Genomic DNA, 12,225 nt, shown 5'->3' on the forward strand with positions numbered 1-12,225 from the left:
TTAAAAATCAGAATGAGAAGCAGTGTTTTCTTAACTCTCATGCTCTAGGGGAAAATACCCACAAGTTTTGCCTGACAACTGCAAAACTTATTACTAATTATTAGTATAGAGTCATTAAAGATCTGGAAAATTGCCCACTGTACCAGGGAAATTCTACAAGTGGAAAGCCAAATGATTTTCTATAACTGGTGGCTTTGTTTTCTTTAACCATTTTTCCTACAGGGCATCTCAGGATACTACAGATTGCATGTTAGGCTGTTTACAAGTGTGGAAAGAGAATTACCCAGCCCAGACCCAATTCTCCCTGAATGCTGCTCCATGCCAGCTATCCTCAAAAGAGTCTTGCAAATTCCCAGTTTCTGAATGAGCCACACGAGTCCAGCTGTAATTGTTCAGATCCATAAAGGAGGCCTCTAGTAATCCCAGAATGAATGCAGAACAGGAGACAAATCATTACAGTACACCAGGAGAATGTAGGGTGAAGATCATCATGACAAATGGCCAGCAGGAAGCACACTGAACTGATCTGACAGGAACCCATCTGTCCGAGAGGCAGTCCAAACAGAAATCTGCTCATAGCAGGAAGGACAGTCAAGAATACATAATTTTGGAACATTCAGCAGATGTTCTGTAACTGACATTGAGTAATTGGAGAACACTGGCATGTTGCGAGACTGTGGGTCTCCCCATCTTTCCTTTCCCATTACCCTGATTGCTGCTGTTTCTTGACAAGTTTACATAACACTCGCCTCAGGGACCACAGCTGGTTTTGATGCAGGAGAGGATTTCAGACACTGGTGTCAGCACAAGTGAATTATCCACTAGAGACACTGGGAAGGAATCTCTTATGGACTTATAGGCTCTTAAAATAAGAATCTCATCTTTCTAGCACTTCATAGGATTGGTTGGTCATGTGCCAAATCAACCACTGAAAGCCTTCTCTGATGAGTGCATCTGAAAGGGGGTAGGACCACCTCTAGCAGTAAAAAGGCTTTTGAAAGCAGCAAATGGTGTGCATCTTCTGCACACAACCCCCTTAAAAAAAAAAAAACAAACATTCAAGTCTTTCAGCCTCCCTGCTGCCCAAAGAAGTCTTAAGTGACTGACAAAGGCAACATCAAGTGAAATATAAAAGCTGTCTCTGCCTATGCAATCTGTAGGGCAAAAGGAAGCCATGAAGAGAACTTGCAAACAAACCTTGATGGGAAAACGTCACTGCCTCAGAAGGCGAACACTGCACTGTTGGCTGCTGAACATGAGTCTGGTCACAGAATACAGGATTTTTAGGATTCTGTGTGTTTGCTTTAACAATTAAGTTGTGTTCCCCGTGGCCCTCCCACAGCGTGAGGGGAGTTCATTCATGACCCCAAATGAAGTTGGAGAACACTCCAGGAAGAGTTGAGTGATGTGCTGCTGCCCTGCAAGAACACCAATAAAGAAAAATCTACAAATCAGACACTAACACTTGTTAACTGTCCCAGGCTCACAGCACAGCGCTAACCATCCAAAATGGTGGGATACAGAGGTGGATTCTCCAAGAACAATGGATCACTGAGGATACCACCTCCTGGCCAATCAGGCACAAAAAGCATTTTTGGCCTCCACAAGTATGCCCCACCTTGACAACCAGAAGACAGGTGCCTTCTACTGAGGATGCTACAGCAGATGCTGCTAGTTTCTCAAAGTGCTTCCCCTACCAATCAATCAACTTCCCCTCCATTTTAGCTGGGATTGATCTTGAGACAGATTTTCATCAAGATCCCTATTTCTTTTAGTAGCCGAGAAGAGAGCACTGTACACACTTACAACAGAGCTTGGTGTCATCTTACTGGCAGCACTGTAGTCCAAACAGTCCCCCAAAACATTACAACTGGAGAGAGGATAAGACTGAGCTCTCTGGGACCCAGTGGTAAAGGCTCTCTGGGAGGAGGAGCAGATGCCCATCACAACCCTCTGGAACCTATGCAAGAAAAAAAAGCAAAACCGGCTTAACACAACTCTGTCTATTCCTGCTAGGTCCAGCACAAAGGAACAATAACCCCAAGAGATCACCCATTAAACACAACCAGCATCTTTTCTATGCCATCTACCAAACTGAAGCCAGACTGAAAGGAGTCTAGGATCTCATAGGTGAAGAGATGCTGCCAGCAGTAGCATTCCACAGTGTTAGATTACCTTATTCAAGAAAGAGACTGGGAGTAGGGGCAGTTGTTGGCATGATCATTAGTTTCAGGGGCAGATTTACTTAACATAAACTTAACTTACTTAACAGATAGAACAATGGACTGGGACTCAGAAGACCTAGTTTCCATTTCAGGCTCTGCCACTGGCCCACTAGGTAACACTGGGAAAGTCATTTCCCTCAGGACCTCAGTTTTTGCATTTGCAAAATGGGGACAATACTGCTCTCAGATGTAAGATATGAAAAGCACTATAAGAGCTAAGTATTACCTCATTCACAAAGGGACCCTAACTCTCCCTCTGGATTTCATTAATCAAAGTGAACTGAATCAATGCCCAGGAGGTGGTGTGTAATTCCAACACTTTCTGAACCTCTACTTTCCAGACAAGCAAGGTTCATTTTCCCTTCCTGCACTGGCTCGATATCCATGGTGCTGGAAAGTGAACAAATCAAAGAATCATTTTACACAAAGTAGTATGATTAGGGCCCTACCAAATTCACAGCCCTGACAAACATGTGACAGGCCATGAAATCAGACCTCCCACGTGGAATCTAGCTATTGGAGGGCAGTGGGAGAGGCAGGGCTGGGGGCACCCCAGCTGGGGGCTCCTAGCTGCTAGTCTGGGCTGGGCAGGGCGCAGGCCTGGACAGCCGCTCTCAGGGGGAGATCAGACCCACCTCCAGGTACCTTCCTCGACTGCAGGAAGCTCCACGGCTGCTGCTTTCAGAGCCCAGCCCCGAAGGCAGTGCAGAAGTGAGGGTGGCAATCCTACAACCCCCCTACAACAGTTCTGTGACCCACCCCCCCGACTTCCTTTTGGGTCAGGACCCCCATGATTACACCACCATGAAATTTCAGATGTAAACAGCTGAAAACATGAAATTGACCAATTTTAAAACCCTCTGGCTGTGAAATTGATCAAAATGGACTGTGAATTTGGAAGGCCCCTAGGTATGATCACTCCTTGCAGCATGAAGTACTGGAATCTGAACTATATAAAGACAGTTTAGAATGATAACATGGCCTTTATCCAAAACAGTTCTACTAGTCTAACTTTTACAGAGGTTACAGCGGAAGAAAAGGGCCTCTCAGCATCCTTCACTGCAGTGACATAGGACCATATGAACTTCCAAGGCTGCAATCCATGAGCTTCACATCTAGTCTTCTGTTTAGGGACTCTAATCCTCTGCTTTTCAACTTAATTTCTTGCAGGTCATCCATGAATCATATCATGATAATCACATAGTTCTTGTTCTTCCTGCTTTTATTCAAACTTTAGAGAGAGACTTCTTTCTGGGGTTGTAACTTGGCACTTGAAGACGGCTGCAAGGAAGTTTAATGAATATGCAAGGAAGACAAAGTATGTTATGATGCAAATCTTAACTAAGGATTTTACAGCATTTTACACAGAGTTAAGACCAACACCTTCCTCTCCTGTGACATAGGTGTTATAAAACGGGAGGTATAAGGAGATGGAATTACTTATTAAGCATGACACCAGAACAGTGGCAGAGTCAGAACTAGAACTGCAGAATCCCAATACTCAGTCTCCTGCTCGAACCACAAGCCTACACTGTTCCCGTGTACTTGATTATACCACTTGAGATAGACTAATACCTGATTAAACTACATAAGTATCATAGTGCACTATAGTGGGAAAAGAAAAAAAATCCCTATCCAAATTTGAAAATGTTCTACCATTTGTTATGTTAAACATTAATGTAATGGTCTCTTGTTGGTGACCTTGTAGGATTCCATGAATGCATCCTATGCTACTTTTAACCCTCACTGTGTCATGACTTTGCTCATGAAAAAATCTGCACCATAGATTACACTGGAAGTAGTAGTTCCCTACGACCATTTCTACCATTGCCTTAGAGCTCAGAGACCCCGAAGACTGTCAACTCTCGTACTACACCATAGGATAGTGTTATTAGGATGGAGAGAGGAGATAGAAAAGGATAGATAGAATATGATCGCCACGGTGCAAGAGGGATTTCAGCAACTTTACAGAGACTTGATCCTCTAGTCTTTGTACACAGAAAGCGCTCACTGAAGTTAATGGAAAGTCAACTTGTGTGAAGATTACATAACTGGGCCCAGGGTTAGGGATGAGGCAGAACTTTCATTCCAAGGCTCTGTTTTTAGGCTTTAACTGTCTCAAACTATTACCCTGTGGGTTGAAGTTACTAACCCCAGAAAGACTTGGCATGTTTGCTAGTTTTTATTCTGCCGTACTGAGATATTGAAAAAGAATAATCCATTCATTCAGACTTTTTACATCCTTAAATTTTAAAAAGTTTAAATTTAAAGATCTTCACACTTGCCATGGACTAAGCTCTCTGTGAAACAGAAAGCCTTTCGTCTGTTTGAAAATATCTGGTTTAGACATAATGGAATAATAAGAATTGCATGCTGTGATCTTCTACATGGATTTTAAATGCATCAAAGTGCACTGCTCAAAAGGAATGTGTATCTTCAACCTGGCATATTTCAATCTCTCATCAAAAAAATAACAACTTTCTTTCAATGGGAACTTTTACTTTGAATTGTTTCATTTGTACAAGAGGGAAATCCAGTGCCAAAACTGTGTTAGTCTAATTATGTTTGAAAATATAAACACAAGACAGGAAATTCAAAAGTTACCGTTGCTGCAGCAACGCACACAACCACTTTGCACAGACATTAAGCAGCACCCTCATCAATACAAAATATTGTGCAAGTACAACAAGGAGTTAGTTGCCATGAGAGCCTTAACTGGAATTTTCTGACTTCTGTGTTTAAATTCCCAGTCATAATGATGAATTAGTAGTTTTTGCATGAAATATAGAAAACTAGATAACATAAAAAGAGCAACTGATACCAAAACTGCAAGAGACAACAGGGATTAAAATGTGGCACTGAAGACAGACGACTCAGGGAAATAGCCAAAAATACTTCTCATGATAAAAAGAAAAGGAGTACTTGTGGCACCTGTAGCTCACGAAAGCTCATGCTCAAATAAATTGGTTAGTCTCCAAGGTGCCACAAGTCCTCCTTTTCTTTTTGCCAATACAGACTAACATGGCTGCTACTCTGAAACCTCTCATGATAAAATAAGTTAAGGAAGAGAACTCTTCAATTGATAAAAGGGGAGGAGAAAAATTAAGCTGGCAAAAGATTTAGGTTAGTTATTGACAAGATCACAAGGAAGAGGAAGTGCCAAGGAAATCTGAGGAGGTACAGTTAACTCCTCACTTAAAGTCATCCTGTTAGGTTGCTGATCAATTAGGGAACATGCTCGTTTAAAGTCGCGCAATGCTCCCTTATAAGGTTGTTTGGCAGCCGCCTGCTTTGTCCACTGCTTGCAGGAAGAGCAGCCCGTTGCAGCTAGCTGGTGGGGACTTGGAACCAGGGTGGACCGGCAGCCCCCCATCAGCTCCCTGCTCCCCCAAATTCCCTGTGTGGCAGCCACCCAGCAGGCTGTCAATTGCGGGCAGTTCAGCTGTCCCTCCCGCCACTGCCATAAGCTGCTCCTACCCTCCGTCTTGGAGCTGCTCCTGGTAGCCTCCTGCTTGCTGTGCAGGGGAGGGGGGAAGAGGAAGGCTAACGTCAGGGTGTTCCCCTCCCCCCTACTCCTGCCCCCCCTTACCCCTTCTTCATATAAAGCAGGGCGGGGACAGGACAGGGCTCAGGACAGAGAGTTTGCTGGCCGCAGCTGCTGTCTCAACTTCCTGATTTTTTTTTTTTTAAAAGGCAATGTACTTAGAATGGGGTCAGCATACTTAAAGGGGCAATGCACATCTCTCTCTCTCCCACACACATGGTGTGTGTGTCCGTCTCCCTTCCCTGCATTCATGCCGCCTTGTAGAGTGTGAGGCTACATTAACAACAGTGTGTTAACCCTTGAGGGCTCAGCCGAGTGCTAGTTCATCATTTAGCAGTAAGGCATTCCCTGGGAAATAACCCACCCTCTTACTTCACCACCTCAACCAAGCTTCACAATCATCATTGCTGTGTATAGTATTAAATTGTTTGTTTAAAACTTATAGGGTGAAAAAAAATTTCCCTGGAACCTAGCCCCCACTATTTACATTCATTCTTATGGGGAAATTGGATTCGCTTAAAGTCGCATTTTTCAGGAACATAACTACAACGTTAAGTGAGGAGTTACTGTACGAACGCTGCAAAGACTGGCAAACAGGTTAGAAGAGATATTTGAGGGGAAAGTGTAAGAGGGTATTCCTTTCAAAATTTAGGTGGTCAGATTGGACAACCTGACTGGCCTTTTCTAGCTGTATTATCTATTATCTCAGTACTTAGTACATGTATAGCAATTGTCATCTCCAAACAAACTTCACAATCGACAAATGAAGAAATACACAAAAAGGGGAAGTGACTTCTTCAAAGCCACAATCTGAGTCAATAGCACAGCTGATATCAGAACACTAGAGTTCCTAGTTCCCAGTTCAACATTCTCAGACTATGCCTCCCTCTCAAAGGTGTGGTATGGAGAGGAATGGGGAACAGAGTGAGGTAAAGTGTAAATTAACCCTTAAAAAAAAATTAGCTCTTTTGACATGGAGAGGTAACGAATCCTACAATCTAAGGCCCAGATAAGGCAAACACATACAGGAATATAGTCCATGCCATGCTGGATCAGACCCAAGGTCCATCTAGTCCAGTAACCCATCTGACAGTGGCCACAACCAGATGTGGCCCACAGATTTCACTGGAACTACTCAAAGCAGCATGTATGTAAGCATTTACAGAATTGGAGTCCAATCCTGTAAACAGATTTGCTGCTAACTGAATGGGCAGAATTAGATCTTTTACAGATTCAGGTTGAGCCCGAGGGTATGTTACCACAAAAAACAATACTGGGAAAAACCAACTGGAAGCAAACACCTCACCTAAACCCAGAGAGCTCCTTGTGATTCCCTAATTCATAGAAGCAAGCAGGCAGATAAGATGGTGATTCAGAGTAGGTATGACCTGGCCAAATGCTGAAACTGGAGCACTTCTGAATGAAGACCATCTAAACAAGAGACGGGAATGAAAAGTTTGGGCTTGGGACAGGGATGCACATCAAATTCTACCTGGACGGACTGTTACCAACATAGCAGGAAAAAGGAGGGGCAGGAAAATGTATGTGATTTTTAAGTGACTCTGTGGTTAACAAGGAAAGTCAATTTCAATGTTTATTCTTGATTCCCTTCTAATTTATGCCAATAAGCCTCTGACTGGCCTAGAATTTAACATGCTCAGCCTCAATCCAAAAGAAAATTTTGTTGGAAAGGTTCAAGGGAATCAGAGTAGTAGTTTTGGAGACAGAAGCCTTGTGGGAGTTATAAATTCCACAAGATGCAGGATAAATGTTACATGCTGTGTCTAACAACTTTTGTAAGACCAAGGTGGTGGTACAAGGGTTATCACCTCTGCCAACATGGACAAGAAGGCCTCTTAAGAGCAATACTATTAAGAGGCCTCTAAGAGTTGTACTATTGCATGAGCACTCAAAACCTCATATGAAGGTTGTTCATGGAAGTTAAAAGATGAGCTCTGCTAGCACATGGGTTCAGACAGCTTCCCTCTACACCCAATCCCAGCATCCAACACCTCTTGGAAGCTTCAAAGAACGGATCATAAAACTTAGAGCCAACAAAGACTTATTAGGTCACATTTATACTCCACTTTCTTCGGTGCCAAGGCAGGATGTTTTTGTCTATTCCCTAAGCCTATATCCACTCCTGTTTTAAATGTCCCAAGCAATGGGGCTTCCAGCAAAAGACAATTCCACAGTTTAACAGATCTCACCATTAGGAAGTGTTTCTCCTTTACACAATTTCATTACGTTACTTCCTTGTGGGCCAACCTATACTATTCCTCCACAACCCCGTTATTTTGAACTCATTAATATTTAATTCAATCACTTTCCCTCGTAAACCAGGTTAATGAATATGTAGTAAATATGAAGTAGATTCTTCCTACCAGATTGTTTTGTTACTCTGCAATGTCCCCTCTCCATGATGTCAACACACAGACTTCCAATAATGTAACCCCAGTGAAAATACAAGAGTAATAGGACATACATAGTACAAGTGATCAGGAGTGCCCTGAATTCAGTAAGTTCACTAACCACAGCATTAAAAGTATAAGAAGTATCAGGAAAAAGGTTTTGAGAAAAAAATTCTAATGAATAAAGGAAGCAATACAAGAAAGTATTCAAATGCACACTTGCGAAGTCAGTTGGGAAACACTAAGAGGCACAATTGTCTAACAACAGGGATTCCTACACTGTACACATACATCACTGGTGGTACATGACTTTGATGTTCCACCAATTCACTTCACAACTTCTTTTTTTAAGATGGTGATAGTCAAACCAATCAAGTTTGGGAGCTGCTGCTCTACAACATCTCTACAAAAAATGCAAAGCAATTGTTAGTTGAGTCAGATGCATAAGGCAGTGCTCAAACATCTGAAGCTAAGAAACCTGTATGGGAAAAGAAAAAGTGGGAATGCAAACACTCAGGTCAATTATGGCTTTTAGAGAAGACAGCAGAAAACAATTAATGCTATCCAAGGAGTTAATGGAAATAAGGACTCCTATAAATCAAGGGGGAAAAGCAGTAATGGAGAGAAAGTAGGTCCATTATTAAGTGAAGAGGGCAATGCAATGCTGAACTCCTTTTTAAAGTCTGCCTTCAAAGAGAAAAAGTAAAAGTATAAAAAAAGGTTGTAAAATAGCTATGGATGAGGAATAGGTGAGTTTGAATTTACAAATCAAGATGTCTGGATAATATGCACCCTAGGATGAAAAAGTATTATTTAAGCAGCATACCAATCCATTAACACTTATTTCTAGGTGGCAATGAAAAAGTGCCAAGTACCAAAAAAACTGGTACCTATTGCCTCCTTTGCTTTTTGCCTACCTTCTTAAAACAAAAGGGGCTAACTTTTTTAAGTCACTGATTTACAGTGATGGTGGATTACAGAACAACTATCAGCAAGCAGGATGTTGATAGAACACATTATTGTTTATTCTGACAGATTGGTCATAAGTGAACACAGTCGATGTTATATTTGAATTTTAGCAAAAAGTCTCAGGGTCCCATGATGTCTCAATCAAAATTCATTCAAAAGTGCTGAGCTATGACCGTGTCAAATGTATTGAGACCTAGCTGAAAAACTAAATTAAATATAAATATTAAACAGCAATGTACTGGACTGGTGGTAGGGGATCATATTGTATGCTCACATGGGGCCACTGTTGCGTCCCATTTTAACATCTGCAAATTGGAAGAGAGGGGATAAACAGCATAATGAAACTTGCAGAAGATACCAAATTGGGAGGAGTTGTAAACAATGATGAATACAAAGAAATACGTATGGTTCTCACACAAACATTGTGAGCCTTCTTCCATTGGGAGGGGCAGCAGAGAACATGTTCCCTAACCATAACCGCAAGGCCACTACCCTCTCCATATTCCTATCCCTCCTAAAGACCCACTTCTGCCTTCACATCTGTAAGAAATAGGCCAGTTATGGCTGTGTGGGGAAACTCAAGGATATTCTACATATATTGATTGCCACAAAGATATAGGAGGATATACAGATAGTTACCACTTAGGGTATGTGTGCACTTTGAGCTGGGGGTGTGATTCCAAACTTGAGGAGACATAAATGCTCTCTCGATGAGGGCTAGCGTAAGTTAAAAATGGAATGTAGCTACAGCACCACAAGAAGCTAGCTGCCCCAAATGCATGCTCCTCAGAGATGCTAAGTATGTACTCAAGGCATCTAGCCCCTCCTGCTTCTAGCCATGGCTACACTCTGTTTTTAGGATGCTGGCTCAATGAGAGCTAGTGAGAGTAAGTCTCCTTGAGCTAGGAATCACCCACCCCCCCCCAGCATGAAGTGTAGATATACCCTTAGACTATGTTACACCCACGCTCTTTGTTTGCCTTTTAGCTTGTAAGTGTTTCAAGGCAGGAAATCGGTACATTTTCTTGTGTTTGAAAAGTGCCTAACACATTGTGGGCACTGCCAAAACAAATTAGGAGAAATTCAGAGAAGAGCTACAAAACTGACAAGGACTCTGAAGGAATGATTTAGGAGAACAACTCAAGAACTAAATACACATTCCCAGACAAAACCTTTAAGGTGTAGTTAAGGTTGAGAGAATGTATTCAGTAATTTAAGGGACACTGTCAAGTTGAAAAGACCAAAAGTTAACATGGGGACCATGTACCACAGTATCAGAGGCATGTATTAAACCATTTATAAAAAAACAACAACAATGTTCTGCCACAAGGAAACAGGAAATCATAGAATCATAGGACTGGAAGAACCTTGAGAGGTCATCTTCTCCAGTCCCCTGCACTCATGGCAGGACTAAGTATTATCTAGACCATCCCCAACAGCAGTTTGTCTAACCTGCTCTTAAAAATCTCCAATGATGGAAATTCCACAACCTCCCTGGGCAATTTGTTCCAGTGCTTAACTATCCTGACAGTTAGGAAGTTTTTCCAACCTAAACTGCCCTTGCTGCAATTTAAGCCCAGAGAATAATTTTTCTCCCTCCTCCATGTAACAACCTTTTACGTACTTGAAAACTCATCATGTTCCCTCTGTCTTCTCCAGATTAAACAAATCCAGTTTTTTCAATCTTCCCTCATAGATCATGTTTTCTAGACCTTTCATTATTTTTTTGCTCTTTTCTGGACTTCCTCCAATTTGTCCACATCTTTCCTGAAATGTGGTTCCCAGAACTGGACACAATACTCCAGCTGAGGCCTAATCAGTGCAGAGTAGAGCAGAAGAATTACTTCTCATGTCTTTCTTACAACACTTTTGCTAATACATCCCAGAATTATGTTAGTTTTTTTCCTTTGGCAACAGCGTTACACTGTTGACTCATGTTTAGCTTGTGATCCACTATGACCCCCAGATCCCTTTCTGCAGTACTCCTTCCTAGGCAGTCATTTACCATTTTGTATGTGCGCAACTGATGGTTCCTTCCTAAGTGGAGTACACTTACAAGCTAAATGTAAAGGGCCTTCTCCAAATTTCAGATGGAACAGAGATGAAATGAAGACATTGGTAGCCTCAGTTTCTATATAGTTGCATCTCAACATGTAAGATATCTACAGTCCCTTACTAAGGACGTCAAACTCCTTGGGATGAGTTTTTGATTCAAAGTTTCTTACAGAGTAGGTATGGAAGGAACAAAATAAAAAAAGTAAGGAGACATGAAAAACTTAGTTACCAGGAGGCTCATCAATTGGAAGGATTTTTGTTTGTTTAAGTTAAAAGCAGTTTCAAGCCCTATATCTGCCCAAGTCCATTGGACAGTTTTTGCAGATTAAAAAAAAAAGTCTACATACACAACGGTTGTTTCTCTAGCCCCTATCTTACTGAGACACACTCCAACAAGGGAAACTGACTGTATGGGGAAACAGTGCTGTCAAACGAACAAAAACTGAAAAAAGTTGTTTTTTCCTCTACTATCTCAGTTCTTACCTATAAAATCTTAACTATAAATCATAACAAGATTAGACAAAAAGTCTTCAGAGACAAAATTTTTAAGGTGACAATATCATTTTAAAATCTACACCTTAAAATTAAGTAATTTACTTGCACCTCCTTTTCTCTGTGGGTAACCTCCCTACCCCTTTCGGATATTTGTTCTTCCTTCTCCATAGGGCAAGCCTGTGCCTGATTTCACCAGATACTTTAATTCATTCTGCTGCTGGAGGTGTTTGTACCAGAGCCTCCCTTTGCAGGATGGTACTACAAAGAAATTTCAAAATTATGTGGGAAGACATGAATTTAAACCACCAATGATTTTAACTATTTTCCACAATGACCCCAACTCCTTCCCTTATTGAATGAACAATTGAGACTGCCAGCATGGACAGCTTTTATTTAGAACCTACCTTTAAGAGTAGGAACTCAACGCCAATGAAGAACTGAAATACCCAATCCTCTCTCATAGTTGCTTCAAAAAAAAAAAAAAAAAAAAGCACATGGCTGCTGAAGGACAAGGTACTTTACTTCC

The 12,225-nt window shown here is 41.6% G+C and overlaps 1 protein-coding gene across 4 annotated transcripts in view; it reads right to left on the reverse strand.

Moving 5' to 3' along the window:
* AMBRA1 (autophagy and beclin 1 regulator 1) overlaps window positions 1–12,225 on the reverse strand; it is a 203,730-nt gene that overhangs the window by 189,647 nt on the left and 1,858 nt on the right. The window contains exons 1-2 of one of the 4 annotated variants that reach the window (XM_048852665.2): window positions 1,807–1,960; window positions 1,198–1,418 (exon numbers count right to left, since the gene is read on the reverse strand). The exons of 2 other annotated variants lie outside the window; for them this stretch is intronic. The gene's annotated coding sequence lies outside the window, so the exon portion shown is untranslated. Of the gene's footprint in view, window positions 1–1,197; window positions 1,419–1,806; window positions 1,961–12,225 lie in introns of those variants that run through there. One more of the 4 variants, XM_075129561.1, reaches the window with a different exon arrangement.

This window comes from Caretta caretta, chromosome 6, assembly GCF_965140235.1.
Source record: "Caretta caretta isolate rCarCar2 chromosome 6, rCarCar1.hap1, whole genome shotgun sequence".
Classification (NCBI taxonomy): domain Eukaryota; kingdom Metazoa; phylum Chordata; order Testudines; family Cheloniidae; genus Caretta; species Caretta caretta.